This window comes from Hyperolius riggenbachi, chromosome 2 (genome assembly GCF_040937935.1).
Source record: "Hyperolius riggenbachi isolate aHypRig1 chromosome 2, aHypRig1.pri, whole genome shotgun sequence".
NCBI classification, from domain to species: domain Eukaryota; kingdom Metazoa; phylum Chordata; class Amphibia; order Anura; family Hyperoliidae; genus Hyperolius; species Hyperolius riggenbachi.
In genome coordinates this window covers 25,107,941-25,122,864 of record NC_090647.1, presented here as the reverse complement: position 1 = coordinate 25,122,864, position 14,924 = coordinate 25,107,941, and the positions used below count along the sequence as shown (strand labels likewise).

The 14,924-nt window shown below is 45.4% G+C and overlaps 1 protein-coding gene across 8 annotated transcripts in view; it reads left to right on the top strand.

The window, feature by feature from the left end:
- The window catches only part of ARAP1 (ArfGAP with RhoGAP domain, ankyrin repeat and PH domain 1), a 485,498-nt gene that overhangs the window by 246,586 nt on the left and 223,988 nt on the right, over window positions 1-14,924 (top strand). The window lies entirely within an intron of this gene.

Genomic DNA, 14,924 nt, shown 5'->3' with positions numbered 1-14,924 from the left:
ACTTTTGGACTTTTTTAAGCACTGGCGATTTTCAAAATCGCCCTTAAAGCGCTCGTGCAATGATTCTCCATGAGAAAGTTCACATCTGAGCAGTTCGGTACCGTTCAGAGAAGTGCTGCAGGGACTTTGTGCAGCGATTGTGTAAGCGTTTTTAAGAATAAATACCTGGGACTTGATTCACAAAACGGTGCTAACCGTTAGCACGCCTGTGAAAACCCCCTTAGCATGTCTAAACGAGATTTTTGCGTGCTAATTTGCGCGCGAACCGCATTGCGCGCAAACCTATGTGCACAAAACTTTACACGCGCACTGCACAGAGCGCAGGGCGCTCCGCGCGATGTGCCCATTAAAGCCTATGGGACTTGCGCGCGGTACTTAGCGTGCGATCTGATTAAGAAAACCAGTGCTAACCTACTTAGCACCCTGGTTAGCGCGCCTAAAGACTTTAGATGTGCTAAGTAGGTTAGCGCCGCATAGTGCATCAAGCCCATTATATTTATTCTTTTCCGGATCAAAGCGTTCACTTCCTGACTGACATCGGGAAGTGGAAAAAATGGAATCGCTCTGCAAAAGCGTTTACGAAAACGCCCAACTCACAGAAATCGCAGGGAAGGGAAACAAAAAAGTGTTGAATGCCCAACGCAAACGCTAACGGTAGCGGATCGCAATGTGAACAAGGCCTAAGAGCTTGTTCACACAGGCTTCTGCCGGCGGCCGTACGAGTCCTTTACCGCCAGGATCCACCGCATCCGGCATTGAGAGGAATGGGAGCGTTCATCTAAATGTGTTTACCGTCATTTGCCGGCCACTGCACGTTTTTCTTTCCTTCATTGCACATCTAATGTAGTTCAGTGGTGTCACCTTTTTTTCTGCTGCTCTTTTCTACATTTTTCATTTTTTTTTCACCCGTTCAAAATCATGTGGCTGGTCTGATCTGTTTTTTTTTTTCTTTTCTTTTTTTTCCCATGTCCGATGTGTTTAATGCAAGTCAGAGGACATGCAGAAAAATTGTGTGTGATTTTGAAGTCATTTCAATATATTGAAAAACTGCTCCCAAAAAAATCGCTAAATGGCCCACCGAAAAATCAAAGAAAAAAAATACTCACAAAAACTTACAAAAGGCAGATTTGTGCATGTGGGGAATTTTCACACAATTCGCAAGTGTGAACAACCCCTATGACTTAAAGGACAACTAAATTAAGAAGTACAGTATATGGAGGCTGCCATATTTATTTCTATTTAAACAATACCAGTTGCCTGGCTGTCCTGCTGATCCTCTGCCTCTAATACTTTTAGCCATAGCCCCTGAACAAGCATACAGCAGATCAGGTGTTACTAACATTATTGTCAGATCTGATAAGATTAGCTGCATGCTTGTTTCTGGTGTGATTCAGACACTACTGCTGCCAAATAGATCATTAGGGCTGCCAGACAACTGGCATTGTTTAAAAGGAATACATATGGCAGCCTCCATATCCCTTCTGTCCTGAAACTCATGCTTCCTAAACCCCACCCTCAGAGTCAATAAAGACATTATAATTCTGAGTTGATGCAAATATTATGGAAATGAATGGATCTTGGAAATGGACCAGTGGAATGCGTCGGTTTTGCTTTGATTAAGGTTTAAACGCAGTAAGTTGCAATGTGTGACTCTATAAAGAGAGCTGGCTTTACTAGCTGAGCTATAAAACGGCAGATCAGATTGTAAAGATTCCAGTAGTCACTCACTGACCTGATGCATGATGGGAGTCACGTTTTGCTTGCAGGAAATTGAATAGTTATATAATATCTTTTCTTTTCAGTACACACATTTTAATTTGCATTAACTGAATTTACGTTGACGTTTTCTGAATTCTCACTACTGTAAAAAGCATCTGTATAGCCGGGGGATGTCCCAGGAGGTTGGGGGTATTTGGGTGAGCTGCAGGCAGAGGAGGTCAGGCTGGCTGGGAAATGGTTAACTCTGCCTGGCCATGCTGACTTTTGTTGTGTTAGGGGCCGCAGCCCCTCCTATGGGCGAGGCCAGAGTACTGGGACTCCAGATGTGAGCTGTACTGACATCATCCCGAGAGCCTGGAGAAGAGGAACAATACCATCCGCTGCAGCCTGCTCCACACTGACTCCTGGACCCTGCACCCTGCCAGACACCCCCCTGTGGGGACCTGCACCCTGCCTGACACACCTCTGTGCCCCTCTGCACACTGCCAGACATACACCTGTGCACCCTGCCCAACACCCCCTTCACATTGCTTCACATCTGTCTGTACACACTGCATACCCACCTGTGCCCCCTGCCCATCTCTGCACACTGCCAGACCCCCCCCCCCCCCTCCGCACACTGCCAGACACCCACCTGTGCACACTGCCCGACACCCCTCTGTTCCCCTCTGCACACTGGCAGACACCCCCCTGCACACTACCAGACACCCACCTGTGCTCACTGCCTGACACCCCTCTGTACACTCACAGACACCCCCCTGCACACTACCAGACACCCACCTGTGCTCACTGCCCGACACCCCCCTGCACACTACCAGACACCCACCTGTGCTCACTGCCTGACACCCCCCTGCACACTACCAGACACCCACCTGTGCTCACTGCCTGACACCCCTCTGTACACTACCAGACACCCCCCTGCACACTACCAGACACCCACCTGTGCTCACTGCCCGACACCCCCCTGCACACTAGCACCAGACACCCACCTGTGCTCACTGCCCGACACCCCTCTGTGCCCCTCTGCACACTGCCAGACACTGATCTTTCACCGTTCACACTTCTACACACTAACCTGCACATCCCTAGATTGCAGAGTGCAACACTGCACTCTCACCATATATACTGTACACTACAAGACACCAGACTGTACACCAGCAGCGTGCACAACTGTGTGTACAGCCGCTAAACACTCACTGCAGATACCTGTAACACACTTGGCAAGGGCTCACTCACTGGCAGGACGCTGTATGTAGTCCCCGCACTGTGTGGCACAGAGAGGTTCACACCCACTGCTCACTATCACACCCAGCTCTGAGGCTCACCAGCGATACACAGACACCTCTCACTCACTACCTGCTCACTCACTACCTGCTCAGACTGCATGTCTGTCCCTGTACACTGCACAAATTCACTGCACAGCTTAGGGTACACCTCTGCACACTTACAATAGTGGTCAGACACGCACACCTTGCCAGACACTGGTGAGTAACTTTGTTCTCACTGCTCTCCTGATACACCCCTACAGACATACACACACACACACACAAACACACACACACCAACCCTGCGGTCACTGTCACACTACACCGCACCCCCGGGCCCCGTCCTTGCTCCCGCCTGGATTACCTGCACATCTGGGATCCCGGATTTCTGGATGGTCAGGGATGGAGGATCTCGGATAAGAGGTAGCATGTGTATAGCGTGTTTACATTGTTTGTGTGCATGCTGGGGGTGGATACGTCATTTGTTTCTTTGTGGAAATTCAGAGCTGGCTGGTAACAGAAATGGAAAGACCATTTTTAACAACCTTGAGTAACAAAATGAGTCATTCAGCGCCAATACATGTATATCACAACTTTATGCTCCTCTACAGCATAAAAATACCAGGACTTAAAGTGCACCTGAGGATTGGGGGGGGGGGGGGGGATTTTGGTGCACCTGGAGTTTCCTCCAGCCCCCTTCAGGCCATTGACTCTCTTGCTGTCCTGGGCTGCCTCAATCTTCCACTAGCCAGCCTGGTGAATTCACAAGTCGGCTGCAGTCGGCAAATGCACCTTTTGGCCACGCGCGCGCTCCTGTGTGTTTTCTGCGTCTGTGCAGCTGCTCCTGGAGACGGGAGCGCGACAGGGACATGCGTGTGGCCAGGCACTAAAGCAGGACTCCTCATATGTACCGTGCCGTCCAGCGGGGAGGATCAGAGCAGCCGGGAGGAGAGCTAGGGAGTCAACAGTCTGAAGAGGGCTGGAGGAAGCCCCAGGTACGAAAAAATTCTTTTCTTTTCTTTTTTTAAATCTCAAGTTTCCTTTAGGCCTGGAACCCACTGCAAAACGCAATCGCTAATCGCAATCGCTAGTGTTTTGTATGAGCAGTTTGTAAGTGATTTCATGAGCATTTTAGGGATTGGTTTTAAAAAGTGCATCAATTTGCCAGCGGTTGTGCAGCGATTAGCGATTAGCGTTTTAAAGTCTGATTGGTCCGTTCAATTAATTTTCATTTTGTTACAGTGTGCAGTAACTTTAAAACGCTAGCAAAATCGCTCCGTGCAGGTTTTGATGAGCGATTACGCCAGCGATGATATACTTAACATTGAAGCGCTAACGCTCCCAAAATGCTGCATGGCCTGCGCTTGCGATTTCAGGAAGCGCAATCGCTCCAGTGGAAGTTGCCCCATCCATTAACATTAGCTGAGCGTTTTGAATCGCTCCAGAAATGCTCACAAAACCGCTCTTGTGGGTTCCAGCCCACAAAGTGTAACTGTCGGGCATAAAATCAAAAATCGATTCTTTATTTTTATCTGGTAAAGTATTAAGGATGCTAAACAGGCAATCCAAAAGTTAAAATCACTATTACTTTTCTTGTTGATAATCATTCCCCAGTTTACCTGACTCTTAATTGGTACACATAAAATTTGGTACACAAACAGGAAGTTGCAGGGCATGCTGGGTTGTCCTTTTTTGCTTCTCTACTTCCCCTCAGACTTCACTAATGCAGCCTGATTGGGTGAAGCCTCTTTCCCTCCTGCTTTCCCCTCCCACACCTCTGTTCCTCTCTGATTGGCCAATATTTCTCATGCTGAGACAATGCACTTTCTATAGTGGAGGACTGGCAATGCATACACAATCAGGCAGAGGAGAGTAAGGGAGGAAATGACATCAGGATTGGCTTAAAAATAACCACAGTTAAAATGGGAAATGCTCCGAAGGATTTTCTTTTTTTTTTACTGTAAAAAAACCACTAAAGTCAAACCGTGAACAGAGCAATACATATGTTATGTAATAGAGCAAGTATTTATCTACCTATATATGTGGGGTTTTTTCTGAGATAGTATGGCTGACAGCTCCTCTTTAAATATACCTGTCATGAAAAAAGTTAGATACTTACCTTAGTAAGCCTGTTGATGAACCAGAGGCTTTCCGGGACATCCTGCAGTCCACCGTTCCAATTTGACTAAAGCTTGAGGATTATGCTACGTACACACATGCGACAACGGTCGTTCGTTGAGAACGACGAACGAACTTTTAATTGATGAAAGAACGACCTAAGTAAAGTTAGTTTTAAAATGTGTGTAACGATCTGATCGTTAGAACGAACGTTACATCACATAAAGCAACTATTGCGCTTGCGCATAAAAATGAGAAGTTTCATGGAGAAATAGCGAAATGCGCATGTCAAGCCTAGTACGAACGACCGTTTCCAACGATGTACTACTTTTGCAAACGATCGTTGTTGGAAAAAATCCGCCAAGCTAGATCGTTCGTTTTTAACGATCTAGCTCGTCCGTCGTTAGACTTAATGATCGTTGGTTGCTTTTTTTTAAACGATCGTCGTTTGAAACGATCGGGGAACGATCGTTTCAAACGACTATAGTCGCATGTGTGTACGCACCTTTAGGCTTCTCGGTGCCGTGCTCCTGCTGTGTGCGAGTGCGTCCAGACTGGGCATGTGTGAGTAAGTTCTGCACAGGCCCAGTAGAATGAAGAAATTGTGCAGGAAGGGAAAGAGCCATGCATGAGTGTCTCTGGGCATGCGTGTACCTTACTCGTGCATACCCAACGTTTCTTCCGGAGTTAAATGAGCCATAAATGACTTCTCTCCTATGTTGCTGTCACTTACAGTAAGTATTAGAAATCTGATATTACCGACAGATTTTGAACTAGCCCATCTTCTCATGAGGGGGGGGGGGGAGTTTCTTAGGATTTTCTTTATATTAAAAGCACATAGTGAATGGCAGTTGCTCCGTCCAACTGCCAAAAAAGTGTGTAGCGTGCAGGGAGGCTGTCCAGCAATCATTGTATAAATCTTTTTCAGGGAATGTCTTTATAAAGAATAAAGGCCATGCTGAGAATCCCCCATGAAGAGATGGACTAACCCAAAACCTGTCAGTAATGTCAGATTTCTACAACTTACTGTAAGTGACAGGAACATAGGAGAAAAGTCATTTATGGCTCATTGTACTCTGGGAGAAATGTACTTCTTATTTGTATGTGTTTTTAAATGTTAGGATTTTCGCAACAGTTCCTCTTTAACCATTTTCTATAGAATAAGAATAATACCAGTTGCACTAAAGGTACCCATACACGGTACAATAAATATGTAAAATGTTCCCGTTTATTCAGCCAAAACAATCGAATAAAAGCTTAAAATCATATTTTTTTTCAATCAAGAAAAAAGAATCGATTATCCTGTTTTTTGTTGTTTTTTTTTTTTTCAATAAAAATCCGATCTGACATGTTGGAAAAATCTTTATATTCGATCTAATGGAATAATCGAACAAAATTATCTAATCGAAAAAAAAATGGTACCATGTATGGGCAACATAAGTTTAGCATACAATCCATTCCAGAATTATCTGCATCTATTTGGCCATCTCGTGTCATTGGCCGAGGAGGTGTCAGTATATCAGGATGAGGTGTGGGATTTATTCTGTATCGTTGGCTCACTAGTTTAGTCTTTAGGATGATGGGACGTGTTTTGCTGAATTCTGTTGTTCATAGCCTGCGCTGCGAATCTCTGGCACCAGAATCCCACAAATGATATGTTCTTCCTGGGAACGCTCCTCTGCCAAGGGCGTGCTGGGATGATGTCACTTAGGCTGACGCCAGGCTCTGGATCTCCCGAGTCAGTCTATGCCGTGCCGGGATATCGGACATTGCATGGAAAGCAGGGTTACACATGCACTTTCTGCTGATTGGCCTTGTTCTCAGCTGCATACAATTTGCACTTTATTTGCATGCAACCAGGAATTATTAGAGTCCAACTGCCTATCCCTAGTCCCAAAAATGCATTGTGCTGCACTGACAAGCAAAAAGACACCACTCGATGCATTGTTAGAGCCTCCTGGCTTACGATAACCTAATATACGATCAGTACAGGCACAGAGTAACAGCTTATACTGTACATACTGGAGGTAACCGAGATCAGCACACACTTCAGCTAGTTTACTATCAGTACAGGCACAAAGTAACAGCTTATACTGTACATACTGGAGGCAGCAGAGATCAGCACACATTGCAGCTAGTTTACTATCTGTACAGGCACAGAGTAACAGCTTATACTGTACATACTGGAGGTAGCAGAGATCACCACACGCTGCAGCTAGGTTACTATCAGTACAGGCACAGAGTAACAGCTTATACTGTACATACTGGAGGTAACCGAGATCAGCACACACTTCAGCTAGTTTACTATCAGTACAGGCACAAAGTAACAGCTTATACTGTACATACTGGAGGCAGCAGAGATCAGCACACATTGCAGCTAGTTTACTATCTGTACAGGCACAGAGTAACAGCTTATACTGTACATACTGGAGGTAGCAGAGATCACCACACGCTGCAGCTAGGTTACTATCAGTACAGGCACAGAGTAACAGCTTATACTGTACATACTGGAGGTAACCGAGATCAGCACACACTTCAGCTAGTTTACTATCAGTACAGGCACAAAGTAACAGCTTATACTGTACATACTGGAGGCAGCAGAGATCAGCACACATTGCAGCTAGTTTACTATCTGTACAGGCACAGAGTAACAGCTTATACTGTACATACTGGAGGTAACAGAGATCAGCACACACTTCAGCTAGTTTACTATCAGTACAGGCACAGAGTAACAGCTAATACTGTACATACTGGAGGTAACAGAGATCAGGACACACTGCAGCTAGTTTACTATCAGTACAGGCACAGAGTAACAGCTTATACTGTACATACTGAAGGTTGCAGGGATCAGCACACACTGCAGCTAGTTTACTATCAGTACAGGCACAGAGTAACCGCTTATACTGTACATACTGGAGGTAGCAGAGATCAGCATACACTGCAGCTAGTTTACTATCAGTACAGGCACAGAGCAGCAGTTTGTACTGGACATACTGGAGGTAGCAGAGATCAGCACACGCTGCAGCTAGTTTACTATCAGTACAGGCACAGAGTAACAGCTTATACTGTACATATTGGAGGTAGCAGAGATCACCACACGCTGCAGCTAGGTTACTATCAGTACAGGCACAGAGTAACAGCTTATACTGTACATACTGGAGACAGCAGAGATCAGCACACGCTGCAGCTAGTTTACTATCAGTACAGGCACAGAGTAACAGCTTATACTGTACATACTGTAGGCAGCAGAGATCAGCACACGCTGCAGCTAGTTTACTATCAGTACAGGCACAGAGGAACCGCTTATAATGTACATACTGGAGGTAGCAGAGATCAGCACACACTGCAGCTAGTTTACTATCAGTACAGGCACAGATTAACCGCTTATACTGTACATACTGGAGGTAGCAGAGATCAGCATACACTGCAGCTAGTTTACTATCAGTACAGGCACAGAGTAACCGCTTATAATGTACATACTGGAGGTAGCAGAGATCAGCACACACTGCAGCTAGTTTACTATCAGTACAGGCACAGAGTAACCCCTTATACTGTACATACTGGAGGAAGCCGAGATCAGCACACACTGCAGCTAGTTTCTATCAGAACAGGCACACAGTATCAGCTTATACTGTACATACTGGAGGCAGCAGAGATCAGCACACGCTGCAGCTGGTTTACTATCAGTACAGACACAGAGTAACAGCTAATACTGTACATACTGGAGGTAACAGAGATCAGCACACACTGCAGCTAGTTTACTATCAGTACAGGCACAGAGTAACAGCTTATACTGTACATACTGGAGGTAGCAGGGATCAGCACACACTGCAGCTAGTTTACTATCAGTACAGGCACAGAGTAACCGCTTATACTGTACATACTGGAGGTAGCAGAGATCAGCATACACTGCAGCTAGTTTACTATCAGTACAGGCACAGAGTAACAGCTTATACTGTACATACTGGGGGTAGCAGAGATCAGCATACACTGCAGCTAGTTTACTATCAGTACAGGCACAGAGCAGCAGTTTATACTGGACATACTGGAGGTAGCCGAGATCAGCACACACTGCAGCTAGTTTACTATCAGTACAGGCACAGAGTAACAGCTTATACTGTACATACTGGAGGCAGCAGAGATCAGCACACGCAGATAGGTTACTATCAGTACAGGCACACAGTAACAGCTTATACTGTACATACTGGAGGTAGCAGAGGTGGTTTTTGATTGGCTGCTGCGTTTACAGGCAGCTGGCAGGCCGTGTTCCCTGCTGTATGGCTGTGTACAGTATAGCATTGTAGGCGCGCAGCTCACAGTTCAGCCATTGTTGCGCTGGGAATGGCAGCGTCATGATAATAGGTTATTGTAGTCTAAGCGCTTCATTCATAGCTGACTGCAGCCGAGATCTGTGGGTGGAATCCAGCGGCTGCAGCGTGTTGGCACGTGCCCGGGGACAGGCTGAGGCTGGGCGCAGCTAACGTGTACCCATATTACAGAAACATTATTACTATTATTGTCATTAGGTAAAGTTTGGTTCAGTGCTAGCTGTGGAATGCTGCCAGGAACGTGTTTTGTCAAAATAATAAAGTTGTTGTTGATAATATCTTTAATGATTAACTGTGATGAGTTTATTGTAACATCTGTAGACCGCTCAGGTCCCTGCGTCAGAGAGCGTGTAACACTGACAATGGGATTTCTCATGCTTCCTACTCATTGCATACGATTATATATGTCATACCATTTCATTGTGCTTTGTGCTGATTGGAGTGGATCAGTGATCTCTGTACAGTGCTGTGGTATGTGTCAGAGCTATATCAATGTATAATAATAGTGTGTGACTGTGGTGAGGACATTAGAGTGTAAGCTCCTCTGGTGCAGAGACTGATGGGAATGGATCAGTGATCTCTGTACAGCGCTGTGGTATGTGTCAGAGCTATATCAATGTATAATAATAGTGTGTGACTGTGGTGAGGACATTAAAGTGTAAGCTCTTCTGGTGCAGAGACCGATGGGAATGGATCAGTGATCTCTGTACAGTGCTGTGGAATATGTCAGAGCTATAATTGAGTTGATTTCCCCTTCCTGGGAGGAATGTTTGGAATGCAGCCATGTAGTATTACTGGCTCTGACTCGGGTCTCTTGCTGTATGAGGGCCTCATTTCTGGCTGAGCGGTGTGTACATTCCTGAGACTGCAGTCAGGTGTTTTGTGTTTACCTGAAATGAGGAAGTAGAAGGGATTTACTGAGGGGAATGCATTGCGAGGTGACCTTCTCCTTTCCTTCCTACAATCAGCGACGGGGGACGAGTTATTGACCTGGACTCTGATATATCCTCAATTCTCTTAAAGTGAACCAAGCACCATTTTTTTAGCTCCCTGGGCATCTCAGTAGCACATTTAATATGCATGCCAACAATGTGGCTCATTAAAAAATCCTCTTTTTTTTTTTACATTTAAAAGTTTAGCAGTGGCGTTTATTAACCTACTTTCTCCTACTTCTGAGGCCTGCCTGACAGCAGAAGTTTCAGGCAGTTAAGGGCCACTGTAATTATTTTATTAAAGATACTCTGAAGCGAGTTAAAAAATGTTTTTTTTAGCCTATAATCAACATAGGCATGTGTGCCCCAGCTAAAACGCCGCTGTCCCGCGGCAGAACGAGGGGTCCTTTACCCCCCAAATCCCCCCTTGCAAAATCCACGACCAACTTGGTGGTGGATTTTGCTGCTCATGGAGGCAGAGCTTTCGGCTGTAGCTCTGCCTCCATACGTGTCTATCAGCCGGCGGATCTCCGCCTCTCCCCCGCCCCTCTCAGTGAAGGAAGACTGAGAGGGGCGGGGAGAGGCGGAGATCAGCACTGACAGACGCACGTGAGGCAGGGCTGCGGCCATTAGCCCTGACTCAAGCAGGAAGTGCTCCCCGCACAGAACGGAGGGGATTTGGGGGGTAAAGGACCCCCGTTCTGCCGCGGGATATCGGCGTTTTAGCAGGGGCAGACATGCCTCTGCTGAATATAAGGGAAAAAGCGAGTTTTATTCTCGCTTCAGACTCTCTTTAAACACATTAACCTTCCTGGCGGTAACCCCGAACGTAGTTCGGGGTAAGCCACGCAGGAGGTTTTCTCAGGCCCTGCTGGGCCGATTTGAATAATTTTTTTTTTGCTGAACGCAGCTAGCACTTTGCTAGCTGCGTCAGCACTTCGATCGCCGCCGCCCCGCGCTCGATCACCGCTATCCGCGTCGCAAGACAGCCCCCTCCCCTAGACCCCTGCGCTGCCTGGCCTATCAGCGTCAGGCAGCGGCAAGGGGTGGATCGGGACTCCCTTAGACGTCACGACGTCGGTGACGTCATCCCATGGCGACGGGGGAAGCCCTCCAGGAAATTTTATAATTATTATTTAGTATTTATATAGCGCCGACATATTACGCAGCGCTGTACAGTGTATATATATAGCTTGTCACTAACTGTCCCTCAAAGGAGCTCACAATCTAATCCCTACAATTGCCATATGTCTATATTATGTAGTGTAAGTACTGTAGTCTAGGGCCAATTTTAGGGGGAGCCAATTAACTTATCCATATGTTTTTGGAATGTGGGAGGAAACCGGAGTGCCCGGAGGAAACCCACGCAGACACGGAGAGAACATACAAACTCTTTGCAGATAGTGCCCTGGCTGGAATTCGAACCAGGGACCCAGCGCTGCAAGGCGAGAGAGCTAACCACTACGCCACCGTGCTGCCCAGTGAACGGGATTTCCTGATTGCCTATCGCCGGAGGCGATCGGCGGGGCTGGGGGGATGCCGCTGAGCAGCGGCTATCATGTAGCGAGCCCTAGGCTCGCTACATGATTTAAAAAAAAAAAAGCGGCTGCGCTGCCCCCTGGTGGTTTTTAATAGACCGCCAGGAGGGTTAACAGAGAGCAAACATAAGCTTTCATGGGGTGAGTGTGAATAACACACTGTGCTTGTAAGAGTTTAGAGAAGTCACAGATGCTATCTTCACACCTTCCCCCTGGATAAATAATGGGCGGTTAGAAGGAGAGGGGGGAACATGGCAGCTCCTATAGCTAATAGAAACCAGCTTAAAACAAAAAGGTGCTTGGTTCCGTTGAACTATTCATCTGGAATTAATAAAGAGAGACTCCGCTCTTGCAGAGATTGAAGCCACCCTTTTGCTTCAGCTCTATAGGCTGCAAACTTGTGCACAAACATTATTTCTTCTCATGTTTATTTTGTTTCTTTGTTTATATTAACCCAATGCCATTCTGTAGTTCTAAAACTAGCAGACGGGAGTGTCATAACGAGCGCCAATCACTGGGCTCCAGAGCTGTAATGGAAGATTGGAATTTCTAGACAGTCTGCACTCCAGAGAGATCTCCGTTTTTCCACAGTTTGCCAAGACTAATACTTTTAGCTTCAAGCACCCCTGATGTGAGAGGGATATGGAGGCTGCCATATTTATTTCCTTTCAAACCATGCAGATTGCCTGGCTGCCCTGCTGATCCCCTGCCTCTAATACTTTTACCTGAAGTCTGGCTGGATCAGCAGCATGCTTGTTTCCTTTTCCCTGGTACCTGAAAGAGGAACTGTAATGAAAATACTGCAATTAATTGAATTGTTTGTTTTTTCTTTTTTCTACAGTATTTATTTATAAATGATTTAGTCAGTGAAAAATCTTTCCTCTCCCTGATCTACATTCTGACATTTATCATCTTTAGTCCTGCCAGGTGCAGCGCTGCGGAATGTTTATTAACGAAGAGTTCCAAAACCAATAGAAAATATACCTGTACTCCCAGAATGCTCTGAGGGGAAGGGGGGGGGGGTGAATTCAGCACAGCTAAGCAGCCTAGGCCTAACATTACAGTGGGTGGCAGGACTACATTCAATGTACAGTATTATATTGCTAAAAGGTTTTTGTATGGTGCTGAAACCAGGAAAATAAGCTTAAAGCGGATCCGAGATGAAAAACTACAAGTAAATTGTCTTTATATCTTATGTAAAGTTTAGATAGTTTAACCACTTTACCCCCAGCGGTACGGATTTCTCCGTCCCTTTTTCCACCCCGTTACCACCAAGGGACGGAGAAATCCGTACCTGACGCCGTCGCTGTCCGTACTCCCGCTCACTCGTCCGCGTGCTCCCGCCACTCGTGCACGCCGCCGCCTGCTTGTCCGGAGATCAATGAACGGGAAAAACCTTTCCCGTTCGTTGATCTAAGCCCCCCGCAATGATCAGCTGCTTCTACGAGAAGCAGCGCGTTTATTGTGAAAAAAAAGTTGCCCAGCCTCCCTGAACTTCCTGCAAGCATACTTCCTGTATGCTTGCAGGTCGCATAAACAAAAACTTACTGTGGCCATCTTGTGGCCAAATAGTAAAACTACACCCTAAAGCATTTTTCATATACAAATACATTAGTTATACATTAAAAATTAACTCATTACCTCCCACACTCCCCAATTTTTTTTATTTTTTTTTTGTAATTAAAAAAAAAATACAATTAAAAAAATACATAAATAGTTACCTTAGTAACTGAACTTTTTAAATATTTATGTCAAGAGGGTATAACACTGTTACTTTATAAACTACGGGCTTGTAATTAGGGATGGACGCAAAACTGAAAAAAATGCACCTTTATTTCCAAATAAAATATTGTCGTCAAACATTGTGATAGGGACATAATTTAAACGGCTTTATAACCAGGACAAATGGGCAAATACATTTCATGGGTTTTAATTACAGTAGCATGCATTATTTGAAAACTATAATGGCCGAAAACTGAAAAATAATACATTTTTTTGCCACATTTTTTCCTATATTTACATTAAAACACATTTAGAATAAAATAATTCTTGGCATAATGTCCCACCTAAAGAAAGCCTAATTGGTGGCGAAAAAAACAAGATATAGTTCATTTCATTGTGATAAGTAATGATAAAGTTTATAGACGAATGAATGGAAGGAGCGCTGAAAGGTAAAATTGCTCTGGTGCTCAAGGGGTAAAACCCCTCAGTGGTGAAGTGGTTAAACAGCAAATCTAGCTGCAAACAGCTTTAATAGAAAATGATTATTTCTTCTTGTAATACAATGACAGCAGCCATGTTGTTTGTAAACATTACACAGAGGCAAGCTTATCTGCACCATTAGCACTCAGACTAAAAAAAAACCTAATCCCCACTCCTCCAACCTCCCCTCTGTCTCTGAAAACTCTGGCTAGAAATACCTCCCCCTCCTCCTGCCCAGACTGAGCTCCAATGAGCCCTTGCTACTGCCAAGGCTCTCTGAAAACCTGGGCAGCGCTTGTTTAGTTTATAGGGAATTAGAGTATTAAAACACAAACAAAATAGTATTTGGCTTGAGGAATGCCCTATAAACAATAGGAAAGGAACACAATTATGCAATGAGTAAAAGTTCATCTCGGATCCACTTTAAAGTGGGTGTCCTGTCCTGAATAATTTACTGCATTATACTACATGTTGCAACAGGGCCTCTTTGACTTTGCAGCGTCACCAGGCAGTGAAATGTCACTTGCGGGTGGGTGTAGTGGCACGAGCACGCTGGCATGTTTTTTTTTTTTTTTTTTGCATAATCTTCATTCTCAGCAGATTTATTCACAGGCCGGACAATGCTCTGCATTATATTATAGTCTTATGTGCTGCATTATATCGCAGTCACGGCCTTCATGATACCAGCAGGGGTGGGGTTCGCTGATGGTAAAGTCACACAAAGTTTGTCCGGTGTAAGGCTCCTTTGCTGGAATGTGGATTTGTGTAGTGAAGATACAGATGACTTGACGGAGCGACGTGTCTGGTGAGATTCTTACCCCC